The sequence below is a fragment of the Phacochoerus africanus genome, chromosome 11 (assembly GCF_016906955.1).
Source record: "Phacochoerus africanus isolate WHEZ1 chromosome 11, ROS_Pafr_v1, whole genome shotgun sequence".
NCBI classification, from domain to species: Eukaryota; Metazoa; Chordata; class Mammalia; order Artiodactyla; family Suidae; genus Phacochoerus; species Phacochoerus africanus.
Genome location: NC_062554.1, coordinates 99,116,626 through 99,135,394, shown reverse-complemented (window position 1 = coordinate 99,135,394; position 18,769 = coordinate 99,116,626). Strand labels below are relative to the sequence as shown.

At 36.3% G+C, this 18,769-nt stretch overlaps 1 protein-coding gene across 3 annotated transcripts in view; it reads left to right on the top strand.

Moving 5' to 3' along the window:
• Positions 1–18,769, top strand: part of LOC125110736 (platelet glycoprotein 4) — a 192,970-nt gene that overhangs the window by 105,570 nt on the left and 68,631 nt on the right. For 2 of the 3 annotated variants that reach the window (XM_047752248.1, XM_047752246.1), the window contains exon 1: positions 2,005–2,213. The exons of the other annotated variant lie outside the window; for it this stretch is intronic. The gene's annotated coding sequence lies outside the window, so the exon portion shown is untranslated. Of the gene's footprint in view, positions 1–2,004; positions 2,214–18,769 lie in introns of those variants that run through there. 3 annotated transcript variants of the gene reach the window in all.

The following is an 18,769-nucleotide window of genomic DNA, read 5'->3' as shown; positions in this document are numbered from 1 at the left end:
GAAGATAGTTGGTGAAGAAAATATTTGAGGATCCTTTGGTGGAAGGGGGTCAGAGGTTTTGTCCCGGTTAGTTACCCCAGAGCCCAGTTGTTTTTTAGCTTACCCACCACTATTCTTCCCCCTCTCTCACCATCCACTTTTCACAACTCTCTCTCCAGCAAGGAATGACCAGTTTAATGATAATGAATATTTAACTCATAGAAAGGGCATTCCAGATTTATTCTTATTTATAGGACATAATCCATATTCAAAGATATGGGTGCATAGCGTGTGGGCATTCTATGACCCTCATTGTGATTCATAGAAAATACGTATGATCCTGAGTTCACTGAATTTGTAGTTTGTCTTCTTACTTCTTTGATAAAACACTTTAACAACTTCCTAGTTCAAGTAATAGAAAAACTTTGCATACACAGAGAATTTTTTTCCTATAATGAAAAGTGTCATATTCTATGAAAGCTGAGGATGTGGCTTTCCTTCCCATGCAAAAATTTCTCTGGAATTTACCACTTGACCTCACTAGCTGACTCCTTACCACTTGGATGTCACTCCCCTATGCCAGTTTTCCAACCTCTGACTGCCAAACATGATATTTATGGCTGAGAAGTGGCCATCAGAACCGGCCCACCAGGCTCTGGTAGGTCAAACTCTGCTCATGCAAAACAACAAGGAAAAGTTGAAAAAAGTAAATGAGAAATATCTCTGGCTAGAGTTGTGCCTTACACATCTTCTATCTTTTTCTTGTTTTAGGGACATAATGCTTCTGGGGATTTCCTGGTAACATAGCGTTTCTCCATAGGGACCATTTATGTACTATCCCTAACTGAAAAAAATTTAAAGAAGCCTTGTAATCACTCACAGGATGGCTAATCTGACACAGATAAAGTATGGATTAAATTCATTTTTACCTATATTTTAGGATAAGAAAACATGCTATCAGTCAAAATTTTGTGAGTTAGACTCTATTACAAAACACTTATTCACCATGAGTCCATTGTCAATATTTATCCTTTTGAATTTCAGTTTTCTTTTTTGTAAACTTTGGGCCTAAAAATACTAACTTGATTTGAAAAGATATTTTGGGACTGGGAAAACAACGAGACTATACAATACCTACTTAGCAAAGTGCCAACTCATAGATAGTACTCCTTACATGGGACCTTTATCAAGATACAAAAATGCTAGTTTTGGTCATTTTAAAAGAGTCATCCTCCTTCCTGGGATGATAATTATCCTGGGAAATAATTAAAACCTCAAAAATCTCAGAAAAGCAGCATGATTTCCTAGTTCCTTTGTTCACTTCTTAAAAATATAGTATTACAGATCCTTAACATACAAATCCCAGAATGTGATTTATTGTTAGAAATCTTGACTCTAGTTTCAGAGTAATAACTTTAATCATAGAGTCTGCTCAGACTGAGGGTAGAGCCTCATTCATATGCTTACCAACAGCACTAAGCAAAATTCAATTTAAATCAACTACATTATAAAACTATACCAAAAGATTAACTTCAACCCAAGCACCCTGGCAATGCATGACACTTTCTGCCTCCTTAATTGAGGCAAACAAAAATGACCAAACAACTACTTAAACCAAATAGTAGAAAAAAATAAGTATTAAATAGGTATTCATATTTCAAGAACTCACTTGCAAATTATCCAAAAAAGTTTTTGAGTAAATATTTAACATTCACTATTATGTGTCTTTCATAATCAGGCAAGGAAAACTGAACCTATTTCTATATAATCAAAACAAATGCTAATCACAGAGGGAAGCAAATCGATTGCTTATGATTGATTATTTGAATTCCCATGTTTCATAAGCAAAACAGCTGTCTGTTAAGGGGCATAACAGGTTTTTAACAGGAAAAGGATTAAGGGTTTTATTTTCCTCAACTGAGGCACAAAATGAGCAAGATTTTTCAAGTTAACTTTCATTTCATCTGGCTCAGGTGTCAGGGATCTATATTTATCTCGGTTTTCGGCATGCCTCCCGTATGAAGCGCTGGAAGTCGAGGCATGTCAATGGCTTTCAGATGTCAGGATAACCTTAAAGACTGATGAGTGGTCAAGACCCCATGCCTCATTTCTGAGTTCTCAGCTGCTGTGCCTTGGAGATCATGTGTTTATTTTCTCAGTCTCCTCCTACAACAGTCCCTCTGAAGCCAGTTTTACGATCCTACATCTGGGCAAGCAAGCTCCTCTTGAAGTTGGTGAGCACAATTATTTTTGTATAGGAGTGTGGCTATAAATGTCTTTGCAGTTAATGGACGATCATCTAGTAAAAGTTAATCATTATTATTTCTAACTCCTTAAAAAGATAAATGCTAACTGGTTTGATAGTCTATGATGCTTCTGTTAACAGATTTATAAACATTCATTAAAAGGATAAATCAACTTTTAACGCTTAAATTTTTCCTTCCACTAGTCTCTCATTTCATCCTATAAAATTTCCATGTGCACATTTTCATAGCTTTTATTTTAAAAGTATCAGAAAACTTTCATTATTTCATAATTTTCACGGAAATTTTTTATTCCTTCAGATATTCTAGGTTGATCTGGCATGACCTAATCAAAACTGATTCCTTATTTAAATTTTGATGTACTTTCTGATCAATTGGATTTTTTGCTTCCAAATTGAAAAAAAAATGCCTAAAATGAGACTAGAAGTTGAATGACCTTTGTTCATGGGACCTAAAAAAGATCTAGTCATTGATCACCAGTGATCATAGAAATTGCACTGACTGTGGGCACTACTGAGAGGAGGGGATTTTGTTACTGAGCCGAATTTTTCTTACGTGATATGTTTCATACTATGACTATATAAAACCAGGAAACACTTCAAAGAATCTAGAGTAATGACTTATCCAGACAGGAAACTTACGGATATACTTATTTAGAGACAAAGTGCTCCATACAAAACAAAAACCAAAAAGAAAAAAGAAAACAAAACAAACAACAACAATGACAACAAACAGTTCTGTTTGACATTCCATGCTATGCTACAAAGTCTGGGAATGAATTGGATAGTTTTCTTTACCTTTAAAGAAGATCATTTCCTTTTATTCTTTGGAGATTGGTTGCTTGAAGCTGTGCTGAATTCATGAAAAAACATTCTGATACTTATAAAAGTGTTAACTTTTTGTTCACTTCCTATGAGAGAACACAGACCTCAGGTAGAATCTGGATCAGATGAAGAGAACTAGGCAATCTGTCTTTTTCTCAGGCATATGCTTAAGTAATACAAGCGGGATTTGTGGGGCAATATGTGAGACTCCTGCAATCCTGACAAGGGGAAGGGAGAAATATTTTCAAATGATGTACAACACAAACAGTAATTATTTGGAATTGGATCCTTTTGTAAAGGACAATGACGACTTTGCAATAAACTGTTCTGAGAGTTTCAGAAAGAAAGCAAACACCTGAGGATAATAAAGCAATTTTCACCTGGGAAAAAAGGTAAGCTCCCGAACTCAGAAGAATCACTGGTAAGCAGGAAAAAAAAAAAGAGAAGGCTTTGAAGTGCTAACAAATCAGTGGGAAAGACCGTGTAAGACTGCAGAGTGAACCAATCGAATGGAAGAATTTTTTTTTTAAAGCAAAGAAATAAGTAATAATAATTTTGCTTTTAGCAGAGGATGCTTATTAAGATTAAGGAATTTAATATTCTTACAATCTATAAACTAAGGTTCACAGTTGAATTACTTGAAAAAACTCACAAAATTTTGGAACTGAAAATAAGTGCTTTGAAATGAATGGGAAAAAAGCGTTTTTTTATTAGTCACTTGTTAAATGTCTTTGATCACTTTTTGGATGAAAATTGTAAAGAGTGTTCCCACTTTACTGCAATTTAAAAGCAGAGATCTGGAGTGAGGAGCAGGCAGTTGCTGATGGAGGAAAGATGCTGTTTCCATACCAGGTTACTGGAATCTGAAATAATACCTAATCCAAAATAATTTTCTCAATCACAAATAAGGAATTGTTTATCAGGGAAAGGAAGTAGTTGAAAACTAGCTTAAGTGCACAGAGAATATAAAAAGAAATATAATTTAGTAAATAGTTTTATTATTCTGCGTGTTTAATGTTGAAGTACAGACATTGGCTAAGTCACTGGAAAATTGTTTCTTTTACAAAGGGCAGTTAGTATGTCTGCCATTGGTTCCACAATAAGCCCTCTAGCCATTTCCTTATGGAGAAGGGATGTGAATTCTGTTTGTGTCTTCTGACAAATTTAGCGTGTGGAGAATAAAAAATGCTTTTAAATAGGTGTTTGGTGGTATTCTGTTAGGTAGATTAGGATGTTTTAAAATATACCTTTGTCACACAAACACTATCAAGTGAAGGAGGAAATGACAGAAAATTGGCAAACATTCTGGAGGGGACATAGCAGACAGCTTGGCTGCATTTACCAAGGACTCCAAAGTGTGCTCAAATAGAAAAGCATTGTTCACCCTTCAGTGCTTGTGAAACTTAAAAGAAGAATAAGGACAGTTTAAAAAAATGAATAGTTTTATCTCTTAATGTTACCTCTTTTTCTTATTAGACCTTTTGAATTTAAAACTTCCTCTTATTTTAATTTTTAGGAAATTAAGAGGGATATTAGTAGTCATGATATGGTTTTAAAAACTGAGAACACAGTCTAATTGAAATTCATTTGGAGGCTCACTATGTTCTATGTAGAAATCCATTATTACTCTATTGGAAATGTAACAGATGTCATCGTAAGGAGTCTTTCTTATATCTTATTTAGGAACTTTTAGAAATAAAATAATAAAAGTTTATTCAGTAGTCCCATAGCATGGTTCCTAAACACAGTATCTCTCAGTGCAAGCGTACATTTTTTTTGTTCTTCTTCTTTATTTGGCTGTGGCTTGAAACAGTTTGATGTGTGATCTCAGTTCCCAGACCAGGGATTGCACCTGGGCCATAGCAATGAAAGCACTGAATCCTAACCACTAGACTACCAGGGAACATCCAGGCACACTTTTTAGCAAGAGGGATCCTGTCAACAAGCATTCTTACTTTTAAGACAGAACCCCCAGACACCAAAAACCTATTTTGGTTGAATATATAATGGAGTCACTGTGTTTCTGATATACTTATTCATTGATGCATTTGTTGATAAACATTTATGAGCACTTACTGTACTTACTCTGCACCAGGAACTGTTGTAGGATACAGAAAATTATTAGAAACCATATTGTGATGGACATTTATATGGATCCAGGATTTTTTTTTTTTTTTTTGGTGGTAGTTCTAAGGTTTGTTTATATGGAATGAAATCATCTGATCAAAGTTAAAAAGGAAATACTTAAGGTAGTAAATGATGAGCCATAAGGTGAATTTTGTGGATATTTTCCCCACCACTGCACATAAACAGACCCCTTAATGAGGCATCAATCTCCTGAAGAAAATAGGCCAAACAATTGAATTAAAATAATGCTATATTTACAGGAGGTGTAAAAAGAAGACACTGGGCAGACTCAGATTCTTGCTGTTGCCTTTCTGCAAAAGTTACTCTTAAAATTCTAAGTAACTAACATACAGCATGTGGAAATGCCTCCAGAATAAAATAACTTCACTGTACTCTTTAAGCCTTAGGTTTCATAGACTCTGATATTGACCTTTCTTTTCTTTTTTTTTTTTTTTCCTTTTTTCCTTTTTAGGGCTGCATTCGGGGAATATGGAGGTTCCCAGGCTAGGGGTCAAATCAGAGCTGTAGCCGCTGGCCTATACCACAGTCACAGCAACACAGGATCCTTAACCCACTGATCTAGGCCAGGGATCAAACCACAACCTCATGGTTACTAGTCGGATTTGTTTCCACTCCACCACAGGAGTGGGAACTCCTGAAATTTATTCCTTATTGAAATATTTTTATCTGAAGTGGGGAATAAATATCTAAATTTTGGCTTGATCTCTTGAGTGGAAAACCTCTAGTTTGCATGGAAACTTCTAGTTTCTATGAGGCCCATTCTTTTCAGAGCTGCTCAGTCAAAAGTTACATTCAAGCAGACACATAGGCAGTTATAATGCAGAACATGAGCTGTGATAAGGGCAATATTCAGTGATAAGGGCCCTATTTATAGACCTTTGCTATTAAGTAGAGTCTACACCTCCAGCTGGGCTGTAAACCCCAACAAGGCAAGGATCATTGGTAGCTTAGTATCAGCACTACTGAGTGCCTGACACAAAGTAAGCATTTAGTAGATAGATTGTATCCATTTATTCAAAAATATGCTTAAGTCTTATCTACCCCCAAATACTCACCTTCTAGTGAATTCTATGACAAAAATTTTAAGAAATTTTATCAATTTAAAACAATTTAAAATCTCTTTTTTCCCACCTTTTAGGCTTAGCACTTTTTAAAATATCCAAATTGACATAAATCTCTACCATAAAATAATATATACATGTGTGCAGTTTTTTGAGTAGGAAATTCTCAGGTAGTTTCATGAAATATTACCATCATCAGCACTACCCCTGCCTTTTCCAGCATATCTGTCTGTTTTTTTGTTTTGTTTAATTGAGGAGAGGAGGGGTATAAGGCAGATGAGCTATTAAAAATGAGAGGGAAGATCATCTATTAAAAGTTACAAAATTCAACAGAAAAATATTCTAGATTTCATATTACACTAAGTATGTAAATTCAGACACTGATGATTTGCCAGTTAATTAAGTCTATGAAGCTCATTCATCTCACCTAATGACAATGAAATCAATCCCTTTCCACAATCTACATACAAAACTTAGATGCACTTGCTTCTGTGTTCAGTCTCTTAGATGTCTGCTCTGCATGTACCAAGTTTTTGGATAAAGCTAGAGGAAACTTTTGGTTCAGTCCTTGCACTCTGCGTCCAACGGTCATCCTTCAGATTTGCTACCTTAGGCTAATAACAGAATTTGATTTCTCCACTTCTCATTTGAGGGGGAAGAACAGTAGGTATAGTAATTGTTCTTTGCTGGTCTAATCACGCATACCTGCAAAATCCTCCCTGGGGGTGGACATAAAGGCCAGCAGGTGGTAGAGGTGTGGTCATTATTATCTATTCTTCTCCTCAATTCATTGGTCAAATTTCCTTCATGATCTCAGGGAGAGCCTCATGAAAGTTTTTTTGCCTTCATTTATCCAAACTTCTATGTTTTACATCCTTATACTGTAGACCTATTAATACAGTTCAACAAAATTCTCTTTTTTTTAACCAGATGAAGACAAAAACAAAAAACAGGATTAGGCAAGAAAAAAAGTTAATTTTAGCATCGATGGAAACTTACTCTAACAGTTCCCATTATTTTCTCCACTCCATTAATATTCCTCTTGAGTATAAAAGATACCATTTTGCTTTCTCTCTTGAGTATAAAAGATGCCATTTTGTTTTCTCTCTCAAATTTCCCATGCAGAACTCTGTACATAGTAACAGCAAGAGCATGTCTGAAACTGAAATCCTGTAGAATAAATAAAAGCAGTTGAAACAATCTGAATGGCCTTTTGTGAGAAGACAACTTAGGTAATAATTATTTACCATGGCAGAGCAGCAGCAATGAAGCTAGGCTTTTTTTCTGAGGTTTAAGCCTGGAAGTCAACTTTCAGCAGGTCTCTCAATATTCACATTTGTCCCTACCAAAAGCTGCAAACATTAGAAGTAAGAATAGTTCTTGGCACATTTTTTTAAAACAAGATCCACTAATTTTTACAAGTGAGGACTCTGAGGCCCCTAGAAGTTGAGATTTTATGCCCTGGTCTAGCCATTGGATTATCATTCTCCAGTTTCCCTTTCTGCAGTTTCTCTGTGATCCCCTATTCCATCAACACCAACATCTATTTTTATGTACTAGAAGTTGAAGAGACCCAAATCTACTTTTAATGAGCCCATGCCCTTCTCTAGGCTTTAGATTCATCTAACTGCCTGCTGGTCAAGTTCTAAATGATGTTCCACATCTTGAGTTGTAAGTATCCAACCTCTTTCAACAAACAAACTTGTCATTGTGATCTGGTTCATGATGTGCCCTTTATGCTCAAACTTATATTGTAAACAACCCCAAGAGAGATGTGCCTCTTACTATGCTTGAAGCTATCCTAATAGTCAATAAAATGTGTACATATACATGTACTCTGCAAATACTTTGGAAATAGTTAGGATGGATTAAATTATAAGTTAATTATAACTTATTGGTGCCATCAAGGCCCTCTGATAATAATTATGCAAAATACCTAATATTTAATGAGAGGCACTGTAAATTATTGGTTGAGATGTACTCACTGAAGTTAGATTGAAAATGTTTGAAACTTGGGACCTGCCACTTTCAAGCCCTATAACCTTGAGCAAAATAGTAAACCTCTTTGTGCTTCTGTTTCCTTGTCTATTAAATAGGGATAATAAAAGTAACTTCCTCGTAATAAGAAATAATATTACAACAAGCATTGATAATACTACTTTCACCATTAATATTAATAATATATTATCAATTATTAGATTATAAAATTACATTATTATTAACATATTAATATTAGCAGTATTACTCATAATAAGCAATGTTACAATATTATCAATAATATTAGTAATAATATTACAGTAAGCAATAATAGTAATACAACAAGCAAGTGATTATTTGGAAAATACTCAAGTGCTTTCTACATAAGTGCTATAGAAAGACTATTATTATTTAATTCTCACAGTAATTTTTTTTTTCTTTTTAGGGCCGCACCCATGGCACATGGAAGTTCCCAGGCTAGGGGTCAAATCAGAGCTACCGCTGTCAGCCTTTGCACCAGCCACCCAGGATCTGAGCTGCATTTGCAACCTACACCACATTCACTGCAGCACCGGATCCCCATCCACTGAGCAAGGCCTCATCTTCATGGATGTTAGTCAGATTTGTTTCCTCTGAGCCACAAGGGGAACACCCTCTCACAGTAATTTTTAAATGGACCGTGTTACCCACATTCATATAAGAATAAGTAAACAGACTTAAAGAGATTAAGAAACTGGCCTATGGTCTTGAAGCTAGTTAATGAAGATGCTATATATAATTATCCTCTCCCACCCCAAATCTAGTCCTATTATTTCCTCTCCATTCTTTCATCTTGCTCCTCTGAGCCTAAAACCTAGAACTCATTCTTGATTTGCACCCCCTCTATGAAGGTAATTACTCACCAAGGTGTAGCTTTTCATGCTACCTTCTAAATGTCTCATCTCAAAATATCTCTGAAATCTTTCCCAACTTCTTCTTTGACCACTGCATCAATTTAAAGACCATTAAAATTATACGGTCTTCTGAATTAGACCATATAATATTCTGCCTCGATTATTTCAAAAAACTTTCTCTTGCCTTCCCTTTAATCTGCTCTCCATGTTATATCAGAGCCATCTTGCTAAATCCAAATTTTATCATGCACTCCTTCCCTAAAGCCCCTGAGTAGCTCTATATTGCTTTCAAGAGAAATTCCTAGGAATTGCTTTCAAGAGAAATTCCTAGGAATTGCTTTCAAGAGAAATTCCTGGGTATTCAGGCACAACCTTCAGTCTTGCATATTAGGAATTATATGAGGGCTTTGTGATATCATTTTTACCCACATACTGAGTGTCCCTTTTTGTCTTTCCAAACTCATATACTATACCAAAACCTTACCAAATTATTTTTCCCCAGTTGTCCATTTTCTTATGCATCTATATTTTGGGGGAATGCCTTTAATCCCTTTGTTCTAACCCACCTTCTTCACTGGTCCTGTGTTCTATATCAGTTAAGCCATCACTTCCTCTACCAGCTCTCCTTTCATGTCTTTCCATGACCCATCATTCTTCTCCCCACCTGGGTATAAGTTTCATAATGTATTATAATTGTCCATTTACAAATCTGTCTTCCTAGCTCATACTGAAAACTGCTTGAGGCAAAATAGCAGGTTTTTGTTCTGTTGATTCTCTCATTTTATCCCAATTAAAATTTCACATTAGGAGTGCCTAAGGAATTTATTGTACTCCTCTTGCAAGTGCTACAGCTTAATGCAACATCTGCCAGTGTCACTGGAGGGATAAAAGCATAAGCAAATGAAAAAAAAAATTAATGATTCAAACCATAACTGAAAACTAGCTTCAAAAGTAATCTTGAATTTTCAAAAATGAGAAAGAGTTTGATGGGGTGATTGATCCAATATTAGAACCAGTAAAAATAATTACAAACAGACTGGTACGAGAATTTGCATATCTTTCTGGGTTGCGATCTAGTGGCGAAGGGAGCCAGATGAGATATTGGTTCATGTTGCAGGCATGACTGCCCAGCAGGTGCTTGCTATGTAGGCAAGAGGTAGAGGGCAAGATAAGATTAGGGAAGGACATGCACCATGATAGGAGAGTCTGATCTAGTTTTAAATTCTTCTTTCTTTTGGAAAACAAGGACTGGCGAGTAAATGCTAGAAACTAGAGAGTAAGAAGTATCTTAACACTCAGCTCAGTTTTAACAGCTTTTTAAATAAGATTGGATTTAATACAGTAGATCTCAAAAAATTGGTGTATATGAGAATAACCAGGAAAGTTTGATAATCAGGACACTCAAGATGGCTGTTCTTCTGCTCTCAGTACATCCCCTGTTCAACCAGTCCCTGCCTTACCTACACCCTGACTAAACATCCCTCTTAATCATAGACCCTACCCAGTTAAATGCCTACATACTTGCTCCTGGCCCTAGTTAGTGATTATTCTAATCTTCAGATCAGAACCTACCAAAATAACTTATCAAAGGGCAGGGAGGAATGTGCTCCTCTGCTGTTTGCCTTGGTAACTGATGAATCATCCTGACATCATTTGGTAACCACTGTCTTCATCTGTCTGTCTCCACACTGTCCCATCCCCGCTGCCAGCAAAGACTACTGACATGGCCTGCCCTATTTTCTGCCACACATGGGCCAGGTGTTACCCCAGGACTTTGCTTCAGACATGTAAAGTCCCCCATCATTAAACCATTGATGTCTCCATCACTGACTCTGGGCTTTTTTTTTTTTTTTTTTTTTTTGTCTTGAGGCTGGGCACAAACAGGGCTTGCAGGCTTATGGGGTGCGGAACAGCAGTGCTTAACTCAGTACTTATAATGCCTTAACTCAGTACTCTTTTAAGAAACTCATTGTTAATCATATTGTTGTTACAATTATCTTCATCATTATTGTCAACATAACTCTTATGGTTTTCCCAATTTACATTTGTACCTTTTTCTTCCCACCCCACTGATTATGTAAAATTTTAATCCTTTCTAAATACAGATTTTGTTTTAATCCCTTCTAAGAAGTTATTTAAAATTCATCTACTCTTATCCTGATGACTGGGAGGGTCATTAGTTCCCTAATGATATTATTCTGTTTTTATGTACTCTTTTAGATATATAAGAATAGTAGACTATCTTCAATGTAGTGGCTGACATTTTCTGATTCAGACTTAAAGTTCTCCTCTAGATACTTTTGAAATAGGGTTATAAAGCTCTTAAATGTTTCATGGTCTTCAGCTGATCAATTTCCTCTCCCTGCCTTGCCTTGGATTCTAACTTCAAAATTGTTGTCCAGTGTTTTTTTGTGAATCTTCTGCTTTGTAAAATTTTAATTTTTTTTTTTTTTTTTTTTTTTTTTTTGCTTTTTAGGGCCACACTCACAGCATATGGAAGTTTCCAGGCCAGGGGTTGAGTTGGAGTTACAGCTACTGGCCTATGGACAGCAACAGGGGATTCGAGCTGCATCTGTGACCTATACCATAGCTCACAGAAACACTGGATCCTTAATTCACTGAGTGAGGCCAGGGATCAAACCTGCATCCTCATGGTTACTAGTCTGATTCATTTCCAAAGAGCCATGACGGGAACTCCTGCACCTTCTAATAATGTCATCTATTCCTTATCACTACATCATCTTCTAATTTTTCTTCTTTGAAGTTTGAATTACTCTTCTTTAAAATTCTGGGGAATTATGCTATCAAATATGTCAGTTTCTCCGGACAACACTGGAATGAGGAGTCAAGCTTTTTAGTTGCCTTCTTACTGCCCATGTCCTTTAGCCAAAGACCACCAGGAAGTCATCTGTGGTTGAAAAGTTGAGTTCATTATTTATTGCAAAGAGGGAGGTATGTGGCATAGGGAACCAAGAGTGACTTGTTCAGTAAGTGTTAAAAAGAATCTCTTAGAGAATTTGAACTTTGGTTGAGTGATTTGAGGAGAAGGTTTAAGAAAGTAGAACTTGTCCTGAACTGAATGTTGTCAGGAAGTAGGATAATATTACAATTTAGTACCTTAATAAACAATACCTAGAAAGAGGGAGATGAGACTGGCTTGATAATGAAGCAGCAGTAGCCCATGTTAGCTGGGAAAGAGGGGCATGTGGTATCTGTGGCCTAGACAACACTCATAATTGGTCTGTTTTCAGACACAATTACAGAGACTCTTATTTTTATCTTGATTCCTTGTTATCATAGAACAAGGAACAAGCCCTGGTCTAGAGCTGATGTTCTATGAAATTGTTTATGCTCAACAAGAGGATACCAAGGCCAGGCCGTGAATGCCAGGCCAGTGTTCAGAGAAAACAAGGCCTAAACAGATAGCACTCAGCCAGGTCCTGGATATCAGGGGATGTTTTCTCTTTCTCATGATAAAATTCTTTGTTTCTTCAGTAATTAAACCTACTTCCATGAAATCATCTTTGCATAATTTTGGTGATAAAATTCTAATAGAGCTTCTTTGTAATTTCCTCCCTAAGGCCTGTGGTATGTTCAACACATGGAGTATTTTAACATAAGATGTCACTCCTCTTACGTTAGCAATATGATGATGATCAATAAGAATCACACAAGGAAGAGATTAATCTATAGTAACTATACACATAAATTGTTTAGGAAGTTTATTAGCTTCTTTTTACTTATATGATTATGATAGACTATCATTAACATAAGTTTTGCTTAAAGAAAAGAACATCTAGTAAATGATTCAAGTTCATGATTGAATAACGTTCAACATTTAAGTAACATATGGACTTAAAATGAGTAGAAATATTGACAAATGTCCTGTGCTAATCATTTTCTTTGTAGGTTATTATAAGTCTGTAGAAATATTCCAGGGTGGGGCTCTGGGAAGAGGCAGAGATGTGATAAGGCTGTATAAATTATGCTCAATTCTGAAAGTCACACATGAAAAAAATTATCTTTCTATAATGTACTATTTAAGATATTTGAAATATTGTTAAATATACCATTTTCTTCAACTTACACATGTATGCCTTTTTTTTTTTTTTTTGGTCTTTCTCTCTTTTTAGGGCCACACCTGTGGCATACAGAGGTTCCCAAGCTAGGGGTCCAATCGGAGCTATAACTGCCAGCCTACACCAAGGCCATAGCAACGCGGGATCCGAGCCATGTCTGCGACCTACACCATGGCTCACAGCAACGCCGGATCCTTAACCCACTGAGCAAGGCCTGGGATCGAACCTGCGTCCTCATGGATGCCAGTCAGGTTCATTAACCACTGAGCCACGATGGGAACTCCATACATACGTGCTTTTTAAACAACAGCCATATAATAAAGTCAAGGTTTCTGTCCTACACATAAGATTAACCTTTTTCATCTTTTTTTGATTGGTTTTAAAGTAGAATAATGGCAATACAAAAGAAACAGTTATTTATTTTCCAACTCTGCTTTATTTATCCTATTGTCTTGTTAATAAAAGAAGCTGTTTTGATTGAACTTCATAGAGTTTTCCTGTTAGTTACCTTTGAAGAAATGCTCTAAATAAAGATGCTAATTTTTAACTTTCTTCATAATGTTTACCCTTTTGCATGATCCTTATTTCATCTTTCCTATTTTCAAGCAAAATTTGTAGCTATATTTTATGTGAGACAGAAATAATAATTTACTGAACAGGAAAATGAAATTGAGAATGTGAAGTTCCAGTTAAACATTTTAACTTTTAATTAGACAAGGCTTAAATCTTTTCAAAGATTACAGATGCCCATCACAGGCCTAGATTTGGTTTAATTCAAGCCTCTTAGAACCACTTTGGATTCTTAAATATGAATGGTTCAATAATTAAATTATAGTAGAATCCTAGTAACAGATTTAGTTCTTTGTTAACACTAATAAAAGGGGAATAATATCAATCAATATCCATTGGTTACTTGGAAAATTAATATTTTCGGGAGTTGGTTCTTCTGTTTTATGCGGGGCCTAAATTTGCATAATGTCCTTTTGGATTGTTTCTTCTTTAATATTATTGTCTGGAGGTTGGCTACAGATGAACATTTATTACTGTTCTTTGTGTTGGTAAAAGGGAGTATTTTGTGTGCCTATTTGAATAGCTTGAATCTATTTGAAAATGAAAATAAAAGAGGGTTAGAGTCAATCAGTTTTCTTGCAAAAATATTTCTGCAGTTGGTGTGTTTTTGCACTCTCGTTACACATTACAGATACCCTTAAAAGAGCTGTTGTGTGACTTAATACCCAAATAAAACGGCAGCTTTCTCTTTTTTTTGCTTACATCTAATCCTTGTTTCTCCAGAGCATGTCAGCCTTGGGGGCAAACAATAGTAATTGTTTTAAAGTACTCAGAACATTTGTTTTCCACTGGCTTTAGGCTTAGATTCTCTTCTCTCTTTATCCTATACTTCCTTAAACTGCCCCAATGCATTTACATTTAACATACTTACTGGCCAAACAATTTAAATTATAAACATGTTCAACAGAAAGCAGCTTCATATAATCACTTTATTCATTGCTTCTTCCTGACAAGGTCCAATTACTGACCACACTAAGGAAATCAAATGATTGATGTCTCCTGCTTATTGCTCCATGGCCATTTGTAGCAGAGCCCTCCATCTCTCGACCTTTGTTCCCCTCCTTTATCCTGTTCATATTTCTCTCAACTCCCATGATGCTGAGCGCTGCCCTGATTCCACAAATCCCAGCCTGGAATGTGAAGTGGAGAAAATGAGAAATGAGAAGATTAAATACTTCCTAATATCAATGAAGTCTGTGAGTGCCATTGTTATCTGCTCTGCTGTTTGCGAAGCAAATACTATGTTTGTCGCTTCAACCAGAGCCAATATAAAACAGGTGCTGTGTTCCTCAGTTCCTTTGGCCTTTAGCGTTTTGACTCTCCTTTTCCTGGGACTGCTACTTCAGTTCTTAGCCAGTTTCTATTACTTCCCCTCTTTCTACCCTGCTGTCATGCTCTAAAGCACCATCACAAACACACACAAAAACCCACAAAAACAAACAAACAAAAATAAGGCCTGGCAAGTGTATTTCTCTCACTCTTGATGATGGCTGTTAGGACTTTCTTTGCAGTTTTAGAGACTTCTTTGCCATGGCTGCCTCCTCGAACTCAACCCATGTATCAACTAATCCAAACTCTATTTAAAATGAGTCCACCTGCTCTTTGTTTGACTGCATACGTCTTAATTCAGATCCTATGTTTTTCCAGTGTTATTTTATTACTCTTGTATGTGGAATCTCATTCCAACTTACTGCTTTTAGTAATGAATGCTCTGGGAGTTCCCATTGTGGCTTAGCAGGTTACAAATCTGACTAGTATACATGAAGATGCAGGTGCGATCCCAGGCCCCTCTCAGTGGGTTAAGGATCCTGCATTGCAGCAAGCTGCAGTGTAGGTCACAGATAAGGCTTGGATTCTGTGTGGCTGTGGCTGTGGCACAGGCCAGCAGCTGCAGCTATTATTCAGCCCCTGACTCATAACTTCCATATGCCACATATGTAGCCCTAAAAAGGAAAAAATAAAATAAAAATAAAAATAAATTATAAGTGAACACTCTGGAGTTCCCATTGTCGCTCCACAAGTTAAGAACCCAAGATAGTGTCTGTGAGGATGTGGGTTCAATCCTTGGCCTTGCTCTGTAGGTTAGGGATCAGGCATTGCCATAAGTTGTGATGTAGGCTAGGAGCTGCAGATTTGACTCAAACCTTAGTCTGGAAATTTCAATGTGCCCAAACATGGCCCTAAAATGAAAGAAAAAAAAAAACACTCTTAAGCTATCACTTCTCCTATTCTCTTTTTCTCGTGAAATAAAATTCCTTAGAATACTGTGCAAGGGACTCTACCATCTGGTCTCCACCAATTTTTCTCGCTTATTGCTACTGTGCTAAAGGTCAATTTTGTGGTTTTCCAAATATATCATTCCCTCATGCCTCTGAATTTATGCATGCTGTTCTTTTTGCTCATACCAGCCTTTCTCCTAGCTGTGTGATTAGAAAAAAAAATTTTATCCATTGAAATCCTTCCATTATTTTATAGTTTATCTCCTCTCAATAAAACCATAATCTATTAAAGACCTATGTTATTCATCTTAGTATCCCAGTACCAATTTCAAAGTCTGTAATTGTTCAAATGAATAAATGACTTCTTGCACATCTTTCCCCTTTTAACCCAAAGCTTGGCATCGTCTCTACTTTTTATAATTTCTCCAAAAAATGCTTAGTGAGGATGCATCATGAAAGGTTCTTCTTTTTTCTTTTTTTAATTACTCAATAAATTTATTACCTTTATAGTTGTACAATTATCATTACAATCCAATTTTATAGGATTTCCATCCCACAAACCCAGTACATCCCACCAACCCCGAACTGTCTCCTTTGGAAACCGTAAGTTTTTCAAAGTCTGTGAGTCAGTATCTGTTCTGCAAAGAAGTTCAGTCTGTCCTTTTTTCAGATTCCACATGTCAGTGAAAGCATTTGATGTTGGTGTCTCATTGTATTGCTCACTTCACTTAGCATGATAGTTTCTAGGTCCATCCATGTTGCTAAAAATGCCAGTATTTCATTCCTTTTAATGGCTGAGTAATATTCCATTGTGTATATGTACCACTTCTTTTAGCCACTCCTCTGTCAATGGACATTTAAGTTGTTTCCATGTCTTGGCTATTATATATACTGCTGCAATGAACATCAGAGTACATGTGTCTTTGCGAGTCATGGTTTTCTCTGGACAGATGCCCAGGAGTGGGATTGCTGGATCAAATGGTAGTTCTATTTTTAGTTTTCTGATGAATCTCCATACTGTTTTCCACAGTGATTGCACCAATTTACATTCCCACCAACAGTGTAATAGGGTTCCTTTTTCTCCACACCCTCTCCAGCACTTATTGTTTGTAGACTTTTGGATAATGGCCATTCTGGTTAGTGTAAGGTGGTACCTCATAGAGGTTTTGATTTGCATTTCTCTAAAAATGAGTGATGTTGAACATCTTTTCATGTGTTTTTTGGCTATCTGTGTGTCTTCTTTGGAGAATTGTCTGTTTAGATCTTTTGCCCATTTTTTTATGGAGTTGTTTGTTTTTTTGGTATTGAGCAGTAGGAGGTGTTTATAAATTTTGGAGATTAATCAATCCCTTGTCAGTTGATTCATTTGCAAAGATTTTCTCCCATTCTGTTTTTGTTGTCTTTTCGTTTTGTTTAGGGTTTTCTTTGCTGTGCAGAAACTTTTAAGTTTGATTAGGTCCCATTTGTTTATTTTTGTGCTTTTATTGTCATTACTCTAAGAGGTGGATCTGAGAAGATGTTGCTGTCATTTATGTCAAAGAGGGTTTGGCCTATGTTTTCCTCTAAGAGTTTTATAGTGTCTGGTCTTATATCTAGGTCTTTAATCCATTTGGAGTTTATTTTTGTGTATGGTGTTAGGGAGTGTTCTAATTTAATTCTTTTCCATGCAGCTGTCCAGTTTTCCCAGCACCACTTATTGAACAGACTGTCCTTTCTCCATTGTATATTCTGGCCTCCTTTGTCATAGACTTTTGGCTATGGGTGTGTGGGTTTAATTCTGGGCTTTCTATCCTGTTCCACTGACCTATATATTTGTCTTTGTGCCAGTACCATACAGTTTTGATGATTGTTGCTTTGTAGTGTAGTCTGAAGCCCGGGAGCCTGATTCCTCCAGCTCTGTTTTTCCTTTTTCGGGATGTCTTTGGCTTTCTGGGTCTTTTGTGCTTCCAAACAAACTTTAAAATATTTTGTTCAAGTTCTGTGGAAAATGTCCTTGGTAATTTGATAGGGATTGCATTGAATCTGTATATTGCTTTAGGTAGTATAGTCATTTTGATAATATTGACTCTTCCAATCCAAGGGCATGGTATGTCTTTCCATGTATTTGTGTCATCCTTGATTTCTTTCATCAGGGGCTTATAGTTTTCAGAGCACAGGTCTTTTGTCTCTTTAGGTGGGTCTACTCCTAGGTATTTTATTCTTTTGGATGTAATGGTAAATGGAATTGCTTCCCTAATTTCTATTTCTGATCTTTCATTGTTAGTGTATAGAAATGCCATTGATTTCTGTGTATTAATTTTGTATCCTGCTACTTTGCCAAATTCATGGATGAGCTCTAACAGTTTTCTGGTAGAGTCTTTAATATTCTCTAGGTATAGTATCATGTCATCTCAAAGAGTGATGCTTTTACTTCTTCCTTTCCAATTTGGATTCCTTTTATTTCTTTTACTTCTCTGATTGCTGTGGCTAGGGCTTCCAAAACTATGTTGAAGAGTAGTAGCAAGAGAGGACATCCTTGTCTTGTTCCTGATCTCAGTGGGAATTCTTTCAGCTTTTCACCGTTGAGAATGATGTTAGCTGGGTTTGTCATATATGGCCTTTATTATGTTGAGTTAGGTTCCTGCTGTGCCCACTTTATGAAGGGTTTTTATCTGAAATGTGTGTTGGATTTTGTCAAAGGCTTTTTCTGCATCTATTGAGAGGATTGTATGGTTTTTATCCTTCAGTTTGTTAATGTGGTGTATCACACTGATGG